The 19014-nt window shown below is 50.9% G+C and overlaps 1 protein-coding gene across 2 annotated transcripts in view; it reads left to right on the top strand.

Annotated features, from left to right (window-relative positions):
* Positions 1–857: 857 nt before the first annotated feature.
* Positions 858–19014, top strand: part of SEMA4D (semaphorin 4D) — a 123677-nt gene continuing 105520 nt past the window's right edge. For both annotated transcript variants that reach the window (XM_059926999.1, XM_059926997.1), the window contains exon 1: positions 858–963. The gene's annotated coding sequence lies outside the window, so the exon portion shown is untranslated. The remainder of the gene's footprint in view (positions 964–19014) is intronic.

Here is a 19014-nt window from a genome sequence, read left to right as displayed (position 1 = left end):
CCAGGGGTGTAGCAAATGGTGAACATGAAACAAACAGTTGGCATGGGGGCAGACAGAAGGGCTGCAGCAAATCCTAGATTGGTACCAGCCTGCTTTACCCTGGAAAAATAGCAGGAGGTTTGGTTTGGAATATTCTTATACAAATCAGATTTGCTTGGAAGCAAAGGAGCAAGTGTCCTGGGAGCCCACATGCTTTGTCCACACAGTGTGCAGGTCAGGTCCCCAACAAAGCTGCACCAGGGCCTGGGGGTTCAAGAAATCCTGGAGATTTGGGGGAGCCTGGAAAGGGTGGGGTCAGGTCAGGCTCCCAGATGGGGCAAGCTGCTCCATTAGCAGGTGGTGAGGAGGGGTTAACTGGGCACTTCATCAGAACCTGTGTTGGACCCAGCGGAGAACTGGCCAGGGCAGGGGCTAGCCTCTGGGAGCCTGGGGGGTAGGAGACGAAGGTGGGAGGTGGTGAGGGAAGAGGACAGAGGGAAAGTGTGGAGGTGGGAAGGAGGTGAGGTGGGAGGTGGTAGGGGCCAGCGGGGGAGGTGGGCGGGGAGGAGAAGAGGAAGGTGAAAAAAGGGGCGGGAAAAGGGGAGGGACGGAGAGGGTAGGGGAGAGAGGAAGAGGGCGGGGAGCCGGGCGGGGAGTAGGAGGAGGCAGGGGAGAGGGGGAGGGACGAGAGAGGAGGCGGGAAGGGGAGGAGGGGAGCAGAGGAGGGGCCTGCGCACCGCCCCGTGCCCTCCCTCCCGCGCCGGCCTCCGCGCCCTCGCGCGCCGCAGCATCCCCGCGCCGCCTGGCCGCGCCGCCGCTCCGCTCCGGGCCTGAGAGCCGGCCGCCGCCGCCGCCGCCGCCGCCGCCGCCGCCGCCGCCGCCGCCGCCGCCGCCGCCGCCGTCGTAGCCGTAGCCGCCATTCCTACGCCCGCGCTCTCTGGGCCGGGCACCGCTGGTCCGCGCGGCCAGGACGCACCGCGCCAGGTAAGGGCCGGCAAGCAGAGGGAGGGCGCGGGCCGGGCAGGTGCGTGGGGGCGGCGAGACCCTCCCCGGGCTGGTCCCCAGAGCCCTCCCGGAGCTCCCGCCCCGAAGCCCCGTGACTCCTTCCCGGACCCCCGGACCCTCACGGAGTCCCGTTCCCGGAGCTCCCTGACTCCTCCCCGGACCCCTCTCGGAGTCTCCCCCCTGGACCCCCAGGACCCCTCCCCTCCTCGGCTCACTCCCTGCCCCGGCGCGCAGGTGGCTCGGCGGCGCTGGGGCGGCGCTGGGGGCTCGGGGCGCGTGGCCAGCCCTGCCCAGGGGCGGGGGCGGCGCGTTCGGCCAGGCCCGCCGCTCCTGTCCACCCGGCCCCCGCCCCACTCCGGCCGTTCGGGCCTGGCCAGGCCCCGCGGCTTCTATTTCTGTCTCTGAGGCTGCGGATCCTGGGCGCTGGACCCGGAGCCGCGCACTCAGACAGGTGGGGCAGGTCGGGGCCCTGGTGATGAATGCTGCAGGCCTCGGCTTCCTTTAGGGTTTTGGCTGCGTGATTCTAGAACAGCCAAGGAGAATCAGCAGCCTTAGCTCAGGGCTGCACCTGTTGCAGCCGCTTGGTGAGCTGCAGGAGGCTGAATCCACTGGGGTTTTGCCAATGCAAACATGGAAAGGAGAGTTGGGTCGTGGTGATCCTCTTCGTTTATTTGATTTAGTATTGGAGGCGGGGTGCATGGGAGTCTGGAGGTGAGCAGTTCACCGAAAATGAGGCCTAGGCCTCATTGTCAAGGGCAGGGACCTGCTTTCTGGAGCGTTTGCCATGCGAAGTTGTTCTGCTTTTGATTTGAAAACCTCCCCTTATGTTAAGCGCATCCAGGACTTGGGGACTGTGGCCAAGTGCCTTGCTCCCCTGTTCTGAGTCTATTCAAATCCAGTAGGCGCCACCGAGCGGAAGTTTCCTTTCCAAGGGGTAACGTGACATCCGTGACCTGTCACCTCATATCTGCCCCAGGCCTGGGGCCTGCCTTCTGGCTGCCTGGGGGCCGTTATTTGGGAATGTTTACTGTGTCCCAGAAACAGACTGCCTCGGCCAGTGCTGAGGCCAGGATTCTGGTAGAGATAATGCCCCGATTGTCACTTGAACCGTTGGTGTCTGTGCATAACGTCTGCAAGAATAAAGAAGAATAAAGCAGGCCTGCTCTGAGTACTCCAGGCACCAGGTCCTACCAGGGATAAAACCTACAGGAATGAAGGAATGGTGAGGGACACGCTGGGGCATTTCTGTGGACAAGGACTGTCCCCCCCAAGAGGCTGGACCTTCAGACTGAACAAAAAAGTGTTTGTAGTACAGCCAGCAGGTAAACCAAATAAAGAAATAAAAACTAATTGCTGGCACTGAGAGGCAGCCCTGCCCAGGTCCACTCTTGGCACCGTGTTTCAGGACCCCGAGCTGGCATGGGAACTGGCTCCCTGTGATGGTTGGAAAATGCAACCTTTCAGAGACCCCTCCACTGGTAACCGGGGTGCTCTGGCAGGCTTGCTCAGGGTCCCGGCAGATGGTACATCCACCCCGGCTCAGGAGTAGGGGGCAACGCCACACCACACAGCTGTCCAGTGGGTCTGGGGGCAGGGAGATGACCTTAGTGACATCATTCACTCGTGATCTGTTCCCTGTGGGTCATCCAAGGCGGGTTTCATCTCAAGTGCCTTCCCCACACCAGGCAGGGATGTCTAGGCCAGTGCTTGGGAGTGCACACTAATGGCTGGCTCCGAGTGAGGGGGGGAGGACCATCCGCTGGTGCCAGCACATAGCAAAATCAATAATGTGTTGCAGAGATCAATGGTTTTCTTGCTGGTCCTCTGTGCTTCTAGAGGGAACCTGCCTCTCCCACACTGAGCATGGACAGGCCCAGGCTTCCCGCCCCTCCCTCTGGGTTCCGTTTCTGGTGGGGGGGAGGGGGGGTTCGGCCTGGATGGTGGCCAGGAGCCTCTTCCTAACCCCTTGTTCTGTGTGATGAGCCTGGGGCCGGAGCTCTTGGGTTGGCAGTTTGGACCCATGTTCCCTCCCCACCACCAGGAGTCCCCAGTGTCCCTGGGTTAGGCCCCTGCTGCTGTGTAAATGAATTGGCTTTCTGATTGTTCCATAATTTACAGCAGCCTTCCCCTCATGCTAAGAATTTGTTTGATCAGAAGAACTCCTGGGAAGGTGATGTGGCAGGTAGTGGCCCCCAGTCCCCCATCCCCAGGCTCTTCTGAGAGTGATAGCAGTGGCCACTTAACTGTCCAGGCCTGCAGGGCGCTGTGGGGTGAAGCTGGCCATGTAAAAATACACAAACGAACTTGCCGTCAGTTGACTGTTGAGGGTGGTTGCTGGAAGAAAGACTACCGTCCTTCCTGGGGCTTGGCAGGTGCAGCCTCCCCAGCGCCACCCGTGCCACTGGGGCCCGTGGCCACTTGGGGATGTCTCGGGGCGTCACCCGAGAGCAGGCCGGTCGGGCAGGCTCCTCTGCACTGGAGACTCAGCACAACTCATGGCCGTTTCAGCCTGCCTGCTGTCAAGAGGTGATGTGGGGAAGTGGAGATTTATTAAGAGGAAATAACTGTTGATTCAGTCAAGTGGAGACAGCGTGTAAGTGGGCCTCACCTGGAGCTGGGGGTGGCGTTTTTCGGTACGTCAACTAAGGTGATCTTTGGGATAGGCAAATTGGCTCATCCCAATTCCTTGGAGTGGCTCACTTTCCAGCTGCCTGACCCTTCCCGAGTGCATGAACGTTTACCTGGCAGGGTAGTACCTGGGCCAGGCATCACAGCAGCCCAGGTGTTGTTCCCCCATAACTGCCTTCCAGCGTGCCCTTGTGATCCTCCAGTGGGACAGGGTCCCTTATTTGCTGTGAAAGTCTCAAGATGCTGTCTATGAAAGTAGAGACTGCACCCCCACCCCCACCCCCCGCCCTGGTCGTTTCTGCATAGCAGCCGGGATTGCAGGCTTTGAACAAAATGCAGTCAACCTGCGTTTGACCCAAGAATCACTCCTTTCAAAAATTATGGTATTTATGAGACAGTTGGACATTTGTTGAGTGAATGATGATTTTAAAGGATAATTATATTCCTTAGTAACAGCATTGAGGTTACGTTGAAGCAATCTTTAGCCTTTAGTGATAGATACTGGAGTTATTTGCAGAGGAAATGATACAGCATTTGAGATCTGTTTCAGATTAGCACGGGTGGGGGTGGGGTGGGGTGGTGGAGAGGCAGGCTTGTCCATGGTTGGATGGTTGTTGGCTCTGGGTGACCATACCTGAGAGTTCGTTGTTCTGTTCAGGCCACTTCTGTGTATTTTTGAAATTCTTTATCATAAAAAAGTTAATAATCTAAGAATCCTATTTCCGCCCCCCCCCCCCCCCCAGAATGCCATAGGATCCTTCACTTCATGAAATAGTTGAGGTTTACTTTAAAAGAAGTGCCTATGTATTAAGTGAAAACACTGCTCCTTAGTGTAGACTGTATGGAATGATCCCTTTTATGCATGTGTGGGTAATAAGGTGTAGAAGCATCTGGAAGGACAGACGCTGTGTACTGAACAGATGATGATGGAGTGCCACTGTGGATGAGTGGGGCAGGCACTGCTCCAGGCTCTCAGGACATAGCTCCAAGCAAGAGTGACGGTCCGGCTAGCAGCAGGGGTGGGAGGGAAGGATGTGTGTGTGCATGCGAGTGTGTGTGCTTGTGTGCTGAGGGAGGGTTGAGAAGGAGGAGGGTGGGAGGAGCAAGGGGAACCTATCCTTTCAACCCCATGTACTTCTGTATGGTTTGTTTCTTTTACAGTGGGATTATTTTTGTAATGATAAAATGTATTTTTAAGAAGGGGTCTCCATTAGGAAATAGAATAGCCTATTTTAGGGCTTCCCTGGTGGCGCAGTGGTTGAGAATCTGCCTGCCAATGCAGTGGACACGGGTTCGAGCCCTGGTCTGGGAAGATCCCACATGCCGCGGAGCAAATGGGCCCGTGAGCCACAGCTACTGAGCCTGCGCGTCTGGAACCTGTGCTCCGCAACAAGAGAGGCCGCAATAGTGAGAGGCCCATGCACCGTGATGAAGAGTGGCCCCCGCTTGCCGCAACTAGAGAAAGCCCTCGCACAGAAACGAAGACCCAACACAGCCATAAATAAATAAATAAACCCAAAGTTTTAAAATAGCATCATTTAAATTCAGTATAAAAAAAAAAAAGAATAGCCTATTTTAAATATTAAATTTCTGAATCTAAATTCTAAATGGATTTGACTGGTAGGAATTCATGTTCCTACACAACTTAATAACGGATGATGTGGCTTAAATGAGGCATTCAATGAATCGATAGTCACTGATGCTCCGAGTATGTGATCTGTGGGCCATGAAAAAGAGACATTGATACCCTGACCTCGGCAATAGCGGAGACAAGACCCAAACCCTGAAAATTAAACAGCAGCATCATCTCTCAATGGGGGCAGTAAGCTGAGGGACCATCCTGGGCCTGGGCCGTGGGATGGGGAAGGCCCGCAGCTCAGACCCACCATAGTCCTGTTTTAAGTGGAGAACCACATTCCCTTCCATGGGACTTGGCCCAGAAACAAAAGCAAAGACGGTCCAGGGCCTTCGTGGGTGGATTTCCACTGCTAGTTGGATGACCTGCCACTGTGGGGCTGTTCCACACATTTTTAGCAGTTGCTGTTTTTTCATTTAGTAGAGGGTATGTTAAGTCACTTTAATCTATACCAACAAAAAAGCATAAAAATCCTATATCCACAAAGTAAAAAAGTACAAGTTTTCTGGGATCCTAAGTTTTCTTTTCTTTTTTTTTCTATTTTCCTGTCCTATTGCAAGAAATTTGAGTTGCTTAAGCACCAGAATATAATCTGCTTTGATCTAGCATTTGGGTGTTGTTTGGCTCTGACGCGTGTTTTGATTTTGTTTGCAAGGACACTACGTTCCCGGGGGCCTGCCCTGAATAAGGGCCTCAGCTGGACCCCACTTTGTTCTCACCGTGTGTTTGGGAGTTTTGTTTGTCGTTGTTGTTTACTAGTATTTTCCGTGGCTGTGGGAGGGCACAGCCAGGCCTGAAGCAGAGTGGCTCTGCTCTGAGCCTGGGGTCTTGTCTGTGTGGCCGTGAGCCGCCTGCCATCAGAACGGGCTGTAAATACACAGTCCATTTTCCCATTGAGATCAGACATGTTCCTGGCATCTTAGTGCTTCCCAGAGGCCTTAGGGATCCTGCCCAAGTAGAGCTGTGCTGTCCGGGCATTCAGGGCACACAGGAGGTCTGTGTGCTTTGTAGGTGAGGTCCCATCATTCATCTTTCTTGAGGTGAAGGAATTAGATACCTTTAAGCCCCCTTTCAACTCGCAGATTTGTCCACTTCATGGAGTCTCACCATTTCCCCCAACAAATGTTTATTGAGCTCCAATTGCAGCAAGAAACCAAGAGACAGAAGGCTCTGCCAACTTGGCACTTATGGTCAAGTAGCGGGTGATGGAAGGCTAGGGAGAAGAAATAAATCAGAATGTCATGCATTGGGGCCATAGTGCTATTGTGGGGTCCAGGTGCTCGAGGGAGCCAGCAGTTTGGGGGAGTGTGAGATTTGAAATCAGGTGGCTGGTGGGCTGACGGAGGAGGTGAGGAGTGACCCAGGGGGACATCCCAGCACACTGTAGGAAGGCCAGAGGGCGGGTGAGGCTGGAGCGGAGGAGCAGCCCCATGCAGGTGGTGGGTCTGGCTAGATTCTGGTATGTTGTGAAGATGGAGGCAACAGGATGATTGGAGCAATAGAGGAGTCCAAGGTGACCCCGAGATTCTTGGCTCGGGCAACCTGAGGGATGGAGTGGGCATCATCCTGAGATGGACTCTCTGTGGGCAGAGCAGTGGTGGGGAATTCGGGAGGGCGGCTGGCTCTCCAGATAGTACCTGTGAGCTCCTTTGCTGTCCATGTGCCGGTGGTGAGGGGCTTTTCAGGCAAGTGAGGCTGGAGTTTGGGGGAGTGGCCTGGGCCCAGCAATCAACCTGGCTACTGCCGGCACACAGGTGTGATTTTTAAAGCTGAGTCAGCACAAGATGGCAGGAGAGTTGGATGGATGGAGGAGAGGAGAGGTCCAAGGTCAAGGGACCAAGAAGGAGTACCATCAGGGCAGGAGAAAGCCAGAGGTGTCAGGGGCATCCGGGGCCATGGGCAGATCATGCATGGGGAGGAGGGGCTGCCTGGCCAAGGAGTCCAGTCAGGCGAGGACTGAGAATTATCCTTGGAGAATTGACCTTAGCAACATGGAGGTCATCAGTGTCCCGATGAGAGGTATAGGGGAGTGGTGGGCCAGGAAAGGGGGAGAAGGAGAGCTCAGGACAGCAAGAGTCGGTAACTTTTTCGAGAATTTTGCTGTGAAGGGGGCGCTGAGAAATGGGGAGGAGCTGATGGGTATAAGGATTTGAGAGAAGCCTTGTTTCAGGTTTCTGTCCTGAAGGGAAGGACGGAGCAGAGGGGAAGAGTGATGAAGAAAGTGGGCTGGGGCCCTTGCCCAAGTCCTCCGATAGGGACAGTTGGGAGGCCAGCTGTTCCCCCGCAAGCAAACTTTCATTGGCTCTAGTGTGCGCTGCCCCTCTGCTTGGCCCTGAGGTGTGCAGACAGGGGAGAGGAGCCAGGGCCTCAGAGAATGGTTATGGAAGCTTGTGACAGCAGAGCCTCTGAGTACGGCAGTGGGTGCCCAGGGGCGATGGAGTGCTCTTGGGTGGTGAGCACAGAAGGCCTGGAGAGCTGAGTTTGCTAGGCTCCTGGGCAAGGGGTGGGTGCCCTCCTGGCTGAGAGGACACCTGTGCGGGGCAGGAGAAGGGCGAAGGCGGACCAGGTCCACTGGCCTGATGGGCCTGGCCAGAAACAGAGGCTGAAAGTGGGGCTGTGTCCTCACAGCCAGAATGTGAACATTTCCCTCCTGATGTTAGCCTGGCATTTCCTATATATAGGCCCCAGCCACTAGCGAGGATCTGCGTGTTATCTGCAACACTGCCTTAATTCCATATCCACTGAACGCTGTGTGAATGAGAGAGAGAACCCGTCTGCAGGAGTGGTTCCTATGCCAGCGGCATCACATCCCCCGAACTTGCCACAAGTGCAGGTTTTCACCTCTGCCCCAGACCCCCTGAATCAGAAGCTCTGTGTTTTAATAGGCCACCCAAGGCTGGGCTAAGCACAGCCTGCCCTTGTGGGCTGCACTCTGGAGGGCAGACAGGAGGACAGAGGCGGGGCTGTGGGCCTCACTCTGGATGTCTATTAGACTTGGGGTGTTTGCCTGTAGAAACAATGTTTCGTTAACCAGTATTATTGAGGCATAATTTACGTACAATAAAAGGTACTGTTTTAAGTGCCCTGTTCAGTGAGTTTTGACAAAGGTACACAGTTATGCAACCGCCGCCATAAACATGATGGAGGCCAGGAGTGGATGAACTCTGGCCTGCAGGTCAGGTGCACCTCACACATTCATGCACCCACACCATCCCTGGCCACTATCAGCGGGAGTTGAGCAGTTGCAACAGAGATTGTTTAGCTGTGAGCCCTCCCCAAATTTCCTGTTGCCTCTTTGCATTCAGCCCTCCACCCAAGCAATCACTGATCTGCCGAAATTAGACTATTATGAGATTTGTTTCTTTAAGAGTTTCAAAATGGAAGCATGTATTGTAGACTCTGTGTCTAGCTTCTTTCCCTTGGCACGTTTTTGAAATTTGGTACACGTGGGCGTACCATGGTTTATTAATTCATTCACCTGTTGGTGGATGTTTGGATTGCTTCCTGTTCGAGGTTGTTGTGAATAAAAGTGCTGTGAGCTACAACTCAACACAAAAGGATAAACAACCAGTTGAAACATGAGCGAACATGTTATTATCTCCAAAGAAGGAAGACAAATGACAAATAAGCACATGAAAAGATGCTCAGCATCATTAGTCACTAGGGAAGTGCAAATCCAAACCTCAGTGAGATACCACTTCCGTCTCACCAGAATGGCTTTTATCAAAAAAAAAGGAAAATAATAAGTGTTGGTGAGCATATGGAGAAATTATAAATTTCATACATTGCTTTGAGAATGTAAAATGGTGGAGCAACTTTGGAAAATAGAGATTCCTCCAAAAGTTAAATACAGAACTGTCATATGACCCAGCAATTCTACTCCTGGGTAAATACCCAAAAGAATTGAAAATAGATATTCAAACAAAAACTTGTATACCACTGTTCATAGCAGCACTGTTCACAATTTGGGAACCAACCCAAATGCCTATCAGTGGATGAATGAATAAATAAATGTGGTCCCTCCAGACAATGGAATATTACTTAGCTGGAAAAGGAATGAAGTACTGACACGTGCTGCAACTTGGATGACCTTTGAAAACATTATGCTAAGTAAAAATAGTCAGACACAAAATGCACATGTTGTTATGATTCCATTTATACGAAATGTCCAGATTAGGCAAATCTACAGAGTCAGAAAGCAGATTAGTGGTTGCCAGGGCTTGGGGCAGGGGAGAATGGGAGCGACTGCTTAATATGTATGGGCTTTCCTTTGGAGCTGATGTAAATGTTCTGGAACTAGATAGTGTTGATGGTTGCATACCCTTTAAAATGGTTAAAGTAGTAAATTTTATGTTATGTGTATTTTACCACTATAAAAAAGATATAAAAAATGCTATATTCATTCGTATGCACATCTGAGTGCAGACAGGTGTTCTCATTTCTCTTGAGTAACTATTTAAGAGTAGAATTGTGGGGTTGTGTGGTAAGTGTATCTTTAACTTCATAAGAAACTGGCAAACTGTTTTCCAAAGTGGCTGTATCATTTTACATCCCTGCTGCTAACGTGCGAGCACAGTTATTTCACGTCCTTGCCAACACTTGCTGTTGTCAGTCTTTTTAATTTTAGCTATTCTAGTGGGAGTTGTGCTGGATCATAGACATTCTAGTTGAGTATCTTTTCCTGTATTTAGTAGCTATTTGTATTTATTCTTTTACGTTTTTGTTCAGATCTGCCGACTTTTAAATTGGGTTATTTGTCTTCATATATTTGAGTTCTAAGAGTTCTTTACATATTCTGGATTCAAGTTCTTTGTTAGATATTTGTATTGCAAATACTTTCTCTCAGTCTGTGGCTTACCTTTTTACTTTATTAATGATATCTCCTCGGGACTTCCCTGGTGGTCCAGTGGTTAAGAATCCGCCTTCCAATGCAGGGGACACAGGTTCGATCCCTGGTCAGGGAAGTAAGATCCCACATGCCGCGGGGCAGCTAAGCCCGCACGCCGCAACTACAGAGCCCACACACGCTGGAGCCCGCACCACCACTAGAGAGAAGCCCGCATGCTGCAACAAAAGATCCTGCACATTGCAACTAAGACCCAACGCGGCCAAAAATTAAATAAGTAAATAAATAAATATTTTAAAAAATGATGTCTCTCAAAGGGCATACATTTTTAGTTTTAAGTCCAGTTATATCAATTATTTTTAGTAGTTTAGGCTTTCTGTGTCCTATTTAAGAAACTTTGCCTCGCCCATAGTCATAAAGATTTTCTCCTGTGTTTTCTTCTGAAAACATTATGGTTTTACCTTTTATGTTTAGATCTGTTACCTATATTGAGTTACCTTTTAACTGGAAAGAGGTAAGAATTGAGGTTTATTGTTTTGAGTGTGGATAGCCAATTGTTCCAGCACCATTTGTTAAAGAAACTATCCTTTCTCCACAGAATTATTGGCATCATGTTTGAAAAGTAATTGAGAATCTGTGTGGCTTTGTTTCAGGCTCAATTCTGGTCTGTTTTGGCTTATTCACCATTGGCCCTAGAACCACTCTGTATTCATGACTTGCTGTATAGTAATTCTGGAAGTCAGGTAGTGAGACTTCCAATTGTACTTCCTTTTCAAAATTGTGTTGTCTAGCGTAGATCCTTTGCATTTCCATATAAATTTAAAATCAGCTTACCAGTTCTACGAAAAGGCCTGCTTGGATTTTGACTGGGGTTGCATTAACTCCTTAGATCAACTTGGGTAATGTAGAAATTTTAACAGTATTGAGTCTCAGTCAGTGATCATGGACTATCCGTCTGTGTTTGCCTTCCTTCATTTTTCTTAGCAGTGATTTGTAGTAGTCACTGTAGGTCTTATACATATTTTATCAAATTTATTCATAAGTATTTTATGGTTTTGAATGTTATAAATGGATTTAAACATTTTTTATTTTCTAATTGTTTATTATACTATAAAGAAATACAGTGGATTTTTATATTGTTTATTCTATCACCTTTCTAAATTTACTTATTTGTTTGAGTAGCTTTACTGTAGTCCTTCAAGATTTTTGCACAAAGATAATGACAGTTACAAATAGGGACCATTTTACTTCTGTCTTTCCAATTCAAATGCTTTTTATTTCTTTTTCTTTTATTCCATTGTCTAGGATGTTTAACAGAAGTGGTGACAGTGGGCATTCTTACCTGTTCCCAATCTTAGGAACAAAGAACTTGTCTTTTCATTAAATATGATGTTAGGTGAAGATTTTATGTAGATGCCTTTTCTTTTTATTTATTTATTTATTTTTGGCTGTGTTGGGTCTTCATTACTGCACGCAGGCTTTCTCTAGTTGCGGCCAGCGGGGGCTACTCTTTGTTGTGGTGTGTGGTCTTCTCATTGCGGTGGCTTCTCTTGTTGTGGAGTACGGGCTCTAGGCACACGGGCTTCAGTAGTTGTGGCAGGCGGGCTCAGTAATTGTGGCACATGGGCTTAGTTGCTCTGCAGCATGTGGGATCTTTCCGGACCGGGGCTCAAGCCTGTATCCCCTGCATTGGCAGGCGGATTCTTAACCACTGTGCCACCAGGGAAGTCCAATGCCTTTTTTTTTTTTTTTTTTTTGAGGTTAAGGAAGTTCTCTAGTTTGCATGGAGTTTTTATCAGGAGTGGATGTTGAATTTTGTTATATGCTTTTTTCTGTATCTGTTGAGATAATCTTATGGTTTTTCCTCTTTTTTTTTCTTAGTAAATATGGTGAATTACATGAGTTAATTTTTGAATGTTAAACAACCCTGCATTCCTGGCACAAACCCCAGCTGGTCATGACGTATTATCCTTTTTATGTACTGCTGGATTCAACTTGCTACAATTCTGTTAAGGTTACTTATAACTATATTCATGAGGAATATTGTATTATTTTCCTGTAATACCTCTGTCTGGTTTCTGTATCAGGGTAATGTTGGTCCCACACAATGATTTGGGAAGTGTTCCCTCTTCATTTATTATTATTTTAAGAGTTTGTGGGGGGCTTCCCTGGTGGCGCAGTGGTTGGGAGTCTGCCTGCCAGTGCAGGGGACACGGGTTCGAGCCCTGGTCTGGGAGGGTCCCACATGCCGCGGAGCAACTGGGCCCGTGAGCCACAGTTGCTGAGCCTGCGCGTCTGGAGCCTGTGCTCCGCAACAGGAGAGGCCGCGATAGTGAGGGGCCCGCGCACCGCGATGAAGAGTGGTCCTCGCTTGCCGCAACTAGAGAAAGCCCTCGCACAGAAACGAAGACCCAACACAGCCATAAATAAATAAATAAATAAATAAAATTAAAAAAAAAAAAAAAAAAGAGTTTGTGGGCTTCCCTGGTGGTGCAGTGGTTAAGAATCCGTCTGCCAGTGCAGGGGACACGGGTTCGAGCCCTGGTCCGGGAAGATCCCACACGCTGCGGAGCAGCTAAGCCCGTGCGCCACAACTACTGAGCCTGCGCTCTAGAGCCCATGAGCCCCAACTACTGAAGCCCGTGTGCCACAACTACTGAAGCCCGCGCACCACAACTACTGAAGCCCGCGTGCCTAGAGCCCATGCTCTGCAACAGGAGAAGCCACTGGAATGAGAAGCCCACACACTGCAATGAAGAGTAGCCCCTGCTTGCCGCAACTAGAGAAAGCCCGCGCGCAGCAATGAAGACCCAATGCAGCCAAAAATAATAAATAAATAAAATAAATAAATTTATTAAAAAAAAAGTTTGTGTAGAATTGGCATTGTTTCTTCCTTAAACATTTGATAGAATTTATTAGTGAAGCTATCCTGGATTTTCTTTATGGGGAGAGTTTTTAATTATGAATTCAGTTTATTGATATAGGGCTATTAAGACTTTTATAAATTTATTTATTTATTTTTGTCTGTGTTGGGTCTTCATTGCTGCAGGCGAGTGGGGGCTACTCTCCGTTGCAGCGCACGGGCTTCTCACTGCGGTGGCTTCTCTTGTTGCGGAGCACGGGCTCTAGGAGCATGGGCTTCAGTAGTTGTGGCACGTGGGCTCAGTAGTTGTGGCGCACAGGCTTAGTTGCTCCGCGGCATGTGGGATCTTCCCGGACCAGGGCTCGAACCCGTATCTCCTGCATTGACAGGTGGATTCTTAACCACTGCGCCCCCAGGGAAGTCCCTCTATTTCTTTTTGAGTCAGTCCTGGTGATTTGTGTGTTTCAAGGAATCTGCCCATTTCACCTGAGTTGTCAAAGTTGTTGGCATAAGATTGTTTATAATATTCCTTTATTATCCTTTTAATGTCTCTGGATTTGCATGATGTTCCCGCTTTCATTTCTGAGCCTGGGATTCTTTAAGGAAAAAAAACAAAGCGAAACAAAACCCCAGTGTCTGTCCCCACACCTGCCCAGTTACATCAGAATCTTTTGGGGTGGGAGGGAGGGCGTGGATCCATGGTTTTGACAACTGCTCAGGTAATTCTTGTGCAGCCAGAATTGAGAACCTTTGACGCAGAGGAAGGAGGGATTAATCTTTACTTACTGGTAGTCCAGGCAGGCCTCCCAGAAGGGGGAGAAGGAGGATCTGAGAAAGCAGAGGAGGATTTGGGTCCTGGGGTCTGAACGCAGGGTTTGTTTGGAGAAGAGCAGGCCAGCAGCCTTGGTGGGGGCTTTAGGTTTGGTGTGGACCGTTGGGCCTGCAGGTGCAGAGGGCATTCTGTATGTGCCAGATCTTGGAGTAAGCGAGAAATGGGAAGGAAAGCAGCTGGCCAGGAGACAAGACCTGGAACACCAGACCACACGGCTTAGACTTCCTTCTCTGCAGGGTTGTTGTTTGTTTTTAAGTGAGATCTCCTGAGGTATAATTTGTGATCAGGAAAGTTCACCCATTTTAATGTCCTGTTCTATGAGTTTTGAAACATAGTCATGTAACGACCACCAAATCAAAATATGGAAAATTTGCATAATTCCACAGATTTCCTTGTGTCTCTCTGGAGTCAGGTCCTTCCCCCACCTCCCCCCACCCCACCCCCGCCACCCAGCATTCACAGATCTGTTTTCCGTCCTTGTAGACTCTTCCAGCATGTTCTATAAGTGGAGTCATACAGCGAGCAGCCTTTGAGTCCAGCTTCTTTCACTCTGCCTAATTGTCCAAGGGTTTGAGCAGTAACTAATGCGATCAGATCCATGGTTAGCGGTGACTCTGGCACCTGTGGTTTATGAGCTGGAAAGGCGAGGATGGAGACAGGGAGGCCGTTATGGGAAAGAGTGACCTAGTGATATTTATGGTAAATGACCTGCCAAATGCCTTCTATACCTGTCTCATGGAATCCTGACCACAGCCCTATCAGCCCTGTTAGGACAGTTCTTCCCTCTTTTACAGATGAGGATGTTGAGAATGGAGAGAATAAGAAATTTATGCACGGGGTCACTCAGCCAAGAAGTGGTGGGACCAAGATGTGAGCAAGGGGGCGGGGGCCTGAAGCCTGCAGGGAGGTGCAGTCTGCATACACAGCTCCTGATGCACTCACCGAGGGGTGGCCATTGGTCGAGGTGTTTTAAAAATTTTAAAGATGTGTGAACCCTCGGCCATGGCTGTTCAGTGTCTAGAAGTTTATCCTAAGGAGTCATGGATGTAAAGAATCATTTATTAGAAAGGGTGCCAGGTGTTGATAAACAGAAAGCCCACATACCAGCTGAAAGCCACTGACAGATGGTCAGGGATGAGGAGATACAGTTAGGCTAACCCATCTCTAAAAATAGTAGTGTAAAATATGACTAATTTGATGGGGATCAACATATCACATCAGGTGCTGAGAACCATTCCTAAAGCAGTACGTACAGCGAGGACCTATAATTTGCCTAGAAAGCACTAGATAGCCTGTGTCCAGAATAGGAGTCACGTGGTTAGTTGATGATGTGGCTTTTGTTTTCTCCTGGGTGCTTGTCTGCATGTCTCCAGTTTTCTGCAGCAATAAAGGAAAAATACAGAGAAAAATGGAAAAACACAACTTCATATCACATGTGCGGATACACACACGTCATATGCCTTGAGAGTCTGACACGCTTTTCTTAGACTTGTTATACCTGCCTTGTTTAAAAAGCAGGTGGGAGTTCTGTTTGTTGTTACTTTTAAATGAAAAGCATACTGTGGGAAGCAGACCAGCCACGCTGGCCTTTCCAGACAGGGCGAGAGTAGCTGCTTGGGGGGGGGTGGTGCGTACCTGCCCTGAGCCACGTGCAAGGGGTGGGCCCGCCACTCTCCTCCGTGCCCGGCTCCAGCGAGAGCCCATCCTGACGGTCGGCATGGGGTTGGCCGCGAGGTCCTGCCTAGGCCCTGGGTGTGGTGTGTGCGGCCTCAGCAAGGCCTGATCCGCTCGTGAGTGGGGTCAGCCGCACTGGTTCCTGGGGGCTGTGGGATTACAAAACGAGGTGACAAGTGAAACATCCCTTCTTGGCAGACTTTGCATCGGGATGCACATGGAATTCAGTGTCATATTTAAAACCAAGCTTCAGAGAGGTTTCAGTGCTTGTCTAACGTTGCTGAAAACATTTTCTTAGAATGTTAAAACCTCCTGGCAATCAGGGAGCCTGGCAGCTTTCAGACCCTGAGGGCGGCTCACATTAAGACATGCATTTGTACTGTGAGGCAGCATACTTGCATATGTGTGTGTGCACACGTGCATACAGGTGCGCATGCACACACACACACACACATGCCCCGCTAAAACCAAAGTTTTCCTCAGCAGGGCACTCACCCCTGACCACGTATGATGCTCTCTGATATTTTGTTCAGTTGCATCTTATTGAAAACTGTGTTTTCACCCCCACATGGAAAAATACGAAACCCCATTTTGTCATCTGGCCCTACGTGTGGCTGCGTGGACATTTAAAAATTTTGGCATTAAGCAAATGTGTGCAGGCTACGTATTATCATTTTATTTCCCACATCAGCCAGTGACTGTGGTGCCCTCAGCCTTGGTTTCTGTGAGTCGGTGGCTGAGTGCAGGTTGGAGCCGGGAGTAGAGGAGGTGCCCCCGCCTCTGCAACAGCTGCCATGGGGCCACACACGGGTGCCAGGAAACTGGGTCAGAGCAGAGCTCCTGATCCACAGAAGTGGATCCTTGGCGGGGTCTTTGAAACCTGACGGAGTGGCTTGGGTTTCAAATATGGATCCCTCGGGCCGCCCTGGAAGCAGGGCGGCCTCCGTTATGTTTATGTCCCTTCCCACTTGATGGACAAGACCACCAAGGGAGCAGGGCTTGGTTTTTCCTGGCAAACCCGGGAGGGGGTGGGAACACAGTTTTTAAAATAGATGCTCAGTGCTTAGGGCCTGGAGATGCAGGTCCTCTCTGGTCTGCACTGATGGCTCTTAACTCCCTGAACCGGTGGCCATGGACTTTCTGTCCTGGGACGAAGGCACCACTTACAGTGAGCAGAAGGGACAGACGCCCGCTTCAAAAACAAGCGAGACCCAGAGCACGCTCGCTCTCCCCTCTCCCTGGGAGAGGAAGCAGCATGTGTGCGCACCAGCTCTCTCCCAGTGCCCAGACTTCTGCTGAGATGTTTTATATCAGGACTATTTTCAGGCCTTGACTAGCATTTATGTTGCAGTCCCTAAAGACAGGAAAACACTTTGTCCAAACACAGCCCCTTTTGTTAACCATATCAGGTGTCAGCCTCTGCAGACCGCTGGCTGGGGGCTCGGGGAGCAGTGGCCTGGCTTCTGCCACCAGGGTGATTTTCATGAGCTTGGCAGCAGCTGTTAGCTGCACCGGCCGAGAATGGCTGGGTACTTCCCGGAGCAACCAGAGCCAGCGGGGTGCTTGTACCAGCCTGGCCTGTGCTTCTCTTTGCACTTTGGCTGTCCAATGCCTGTCTGTTGAGAGCTGAAGGAGGATGGGTCTGTTGGAAAGAAATGTGCTCCTAAGGCTGTGATGTCACAGTTGTCTTCTGCCCAGCAGAGTGACCTGTGTGTGGCCCTGGGCCGGCCCTCCTGTCCTGGGGCACCCTCTCTCCAGGAGAACAGCCCAAACAGCAGCGGCCGATAGACAGTGGCACTCACCCTCTGAATTCCAGGGTCAGAGTGAGCTTGTCGGGGTCAGGTCCCACCTGGGAAAGGCCACCTGGCTTCTGGCTGCCCTCTTTTCATGGCCGCCCATCACTGGCTGCTTGGCAGTGGGTTCCCTTGCCCAGCTCGGTGTGGCCTCTCTTCCTTTCCCACCTTGAAATGCAAGGGAAGGTCACCAACAAAACAGAAGCAGCAGCAGAACCGTCTGGCCTGCCCCTGCTTCTGTTTTCATCTTCCCGTTTTCCTTCTTCCTTCTTCAGTGAGATGTTTGCAGACTTTACAGTGATGCACACATGACCTTGCTTTGCTCACAAATGGAGCCCAGCTGTGTGGTGCCCAGAGCACCACCAGCCCCGCAGCCCTTGGGCCCTTCCGACACTCCTCCCCGAGGGTACTGTCCCCGCTGATTGCAGCAGAGGTGCATCTGGCTGGGTTTGGTTTTGCATACACTGGGTTCTGGAGCACACCCATGGATGTCCCTCAGCTCCTGCGTGTGGCCGGCCTCGGACCCTGCAGCACACCCAAGGGTTCTTTCTTCTTCCCCGCCCTCCACCATTCCGTGGGGGCCGTGCACCACAGTTCACGTGCCTGCTATGCTGTTGGCTTGGTTTCTGGCTTGGGCCATTATGCATGTAGCTTGTGAACATTCTTGTCCCTTTATTCTCTGTTCAGGACGCCCCTGCTGCCATCTAGCCCCTTGGGGTCTCTCCTTGCCACCCTCTGCCTCTTCCCACCTGGCGGGCCAGCAAGGCTGGGTGGAAACCTCCCTGGTCATTTTAACACGGTGGTCCTTCTCTGTTCCACAGTCCTGTCTCACTGCACTGTGCCCTCTCACTCTGCTGTGCTGCTGTTCATGCCTTCGGTGAGCAGGTGACGAGCTCTGCGTGTCCCAGGCGCTGTGTTTGCAGCAGGGGATGGGGATGTGGAGGGAGAGCGCATAGGACGTGGTGCCTCCAGCTGGACGACAGCACATAGGCACGCCGACGGGGGATGTGTGCCGCCAGGGAGGGAAGCTTGGGGGTGGGTGTTGACCACCAAGGATGGGCTTGAGGTCTCTAAGTCAGGAATGCTGAGTCGGAACTCAAGGACAGCAGTAAGCAGCCGAAGCTGAGTAGGGAGAAAAGCTGTGGCAGTTTAAGTAAAGTACATGGCTGTAAATCCGTTAGCATTGCTGTCACTGAGATGCTGTGTCTGTCTTCCCTGTGGGTGGCCTCTTGACTGCTTGGATCTTGGAGCCCTGAGATGCCAAGTAAGGGTCTGATGGCCCTGCAGCTGCCATGCTGTGAGGAAGCCCAACCCCCAAAGGCCACGTAGCACTGGGACTGCAGTGTGCAGTCCTGGTCTCTGCACCCTCATCGCTAGGACCCTGATGTGTGAGGGGATCGGCCGTCACATGATCGCAGCCCTTGGCCATCAGGACTCCAGCCGGGGCCTCAGACGTTGGAGCACAGACAAGAGTCCCTGCTGGGGCCCGTTGGGACTCCCGGCCCACAGAACCGCTGAGCGTGGGGAAGTGTCTTGGGCCACCGAGTCCAGGGTGGTTTGTTACACTGCAGTGGTGGCTGGAACAGAGTGGTGGCTCCCAAGGGAGCGGGCAGGGCCTGGGGGTCGGGTGGGGTTAGCCCGGGACACAGGTGCTGGGTTGGAACCATAACGGGTACAGTAATGGTAATTACTTGAATTTCATCCTGCAGTTTTTCATCGTCTGTGTAGCAAGGAGGCCTTCTGCCTTCTCCGTAAACT

Source organism: Balaenoptera ricei, chromosome 6 (assembly GCF_028023285.1).
Source record: "Balaenoptera ricei isolate mBalRic1 chromosome 6, mBalRic1.hap2, whole genome shotgun sequence".
In the NCBI taxonomy this organism is placed as follows: Eukaryota; Metazoa; Chordata; class Mammalia; order Artiodactyla; family Balaenopteridae; genus Balaenoptera; species Balaenoptera ricei.
Note: the sequence above shows the minus strand (reverse complement) of the source record. Positions and strands in the feature narration are given on the sequence as shown.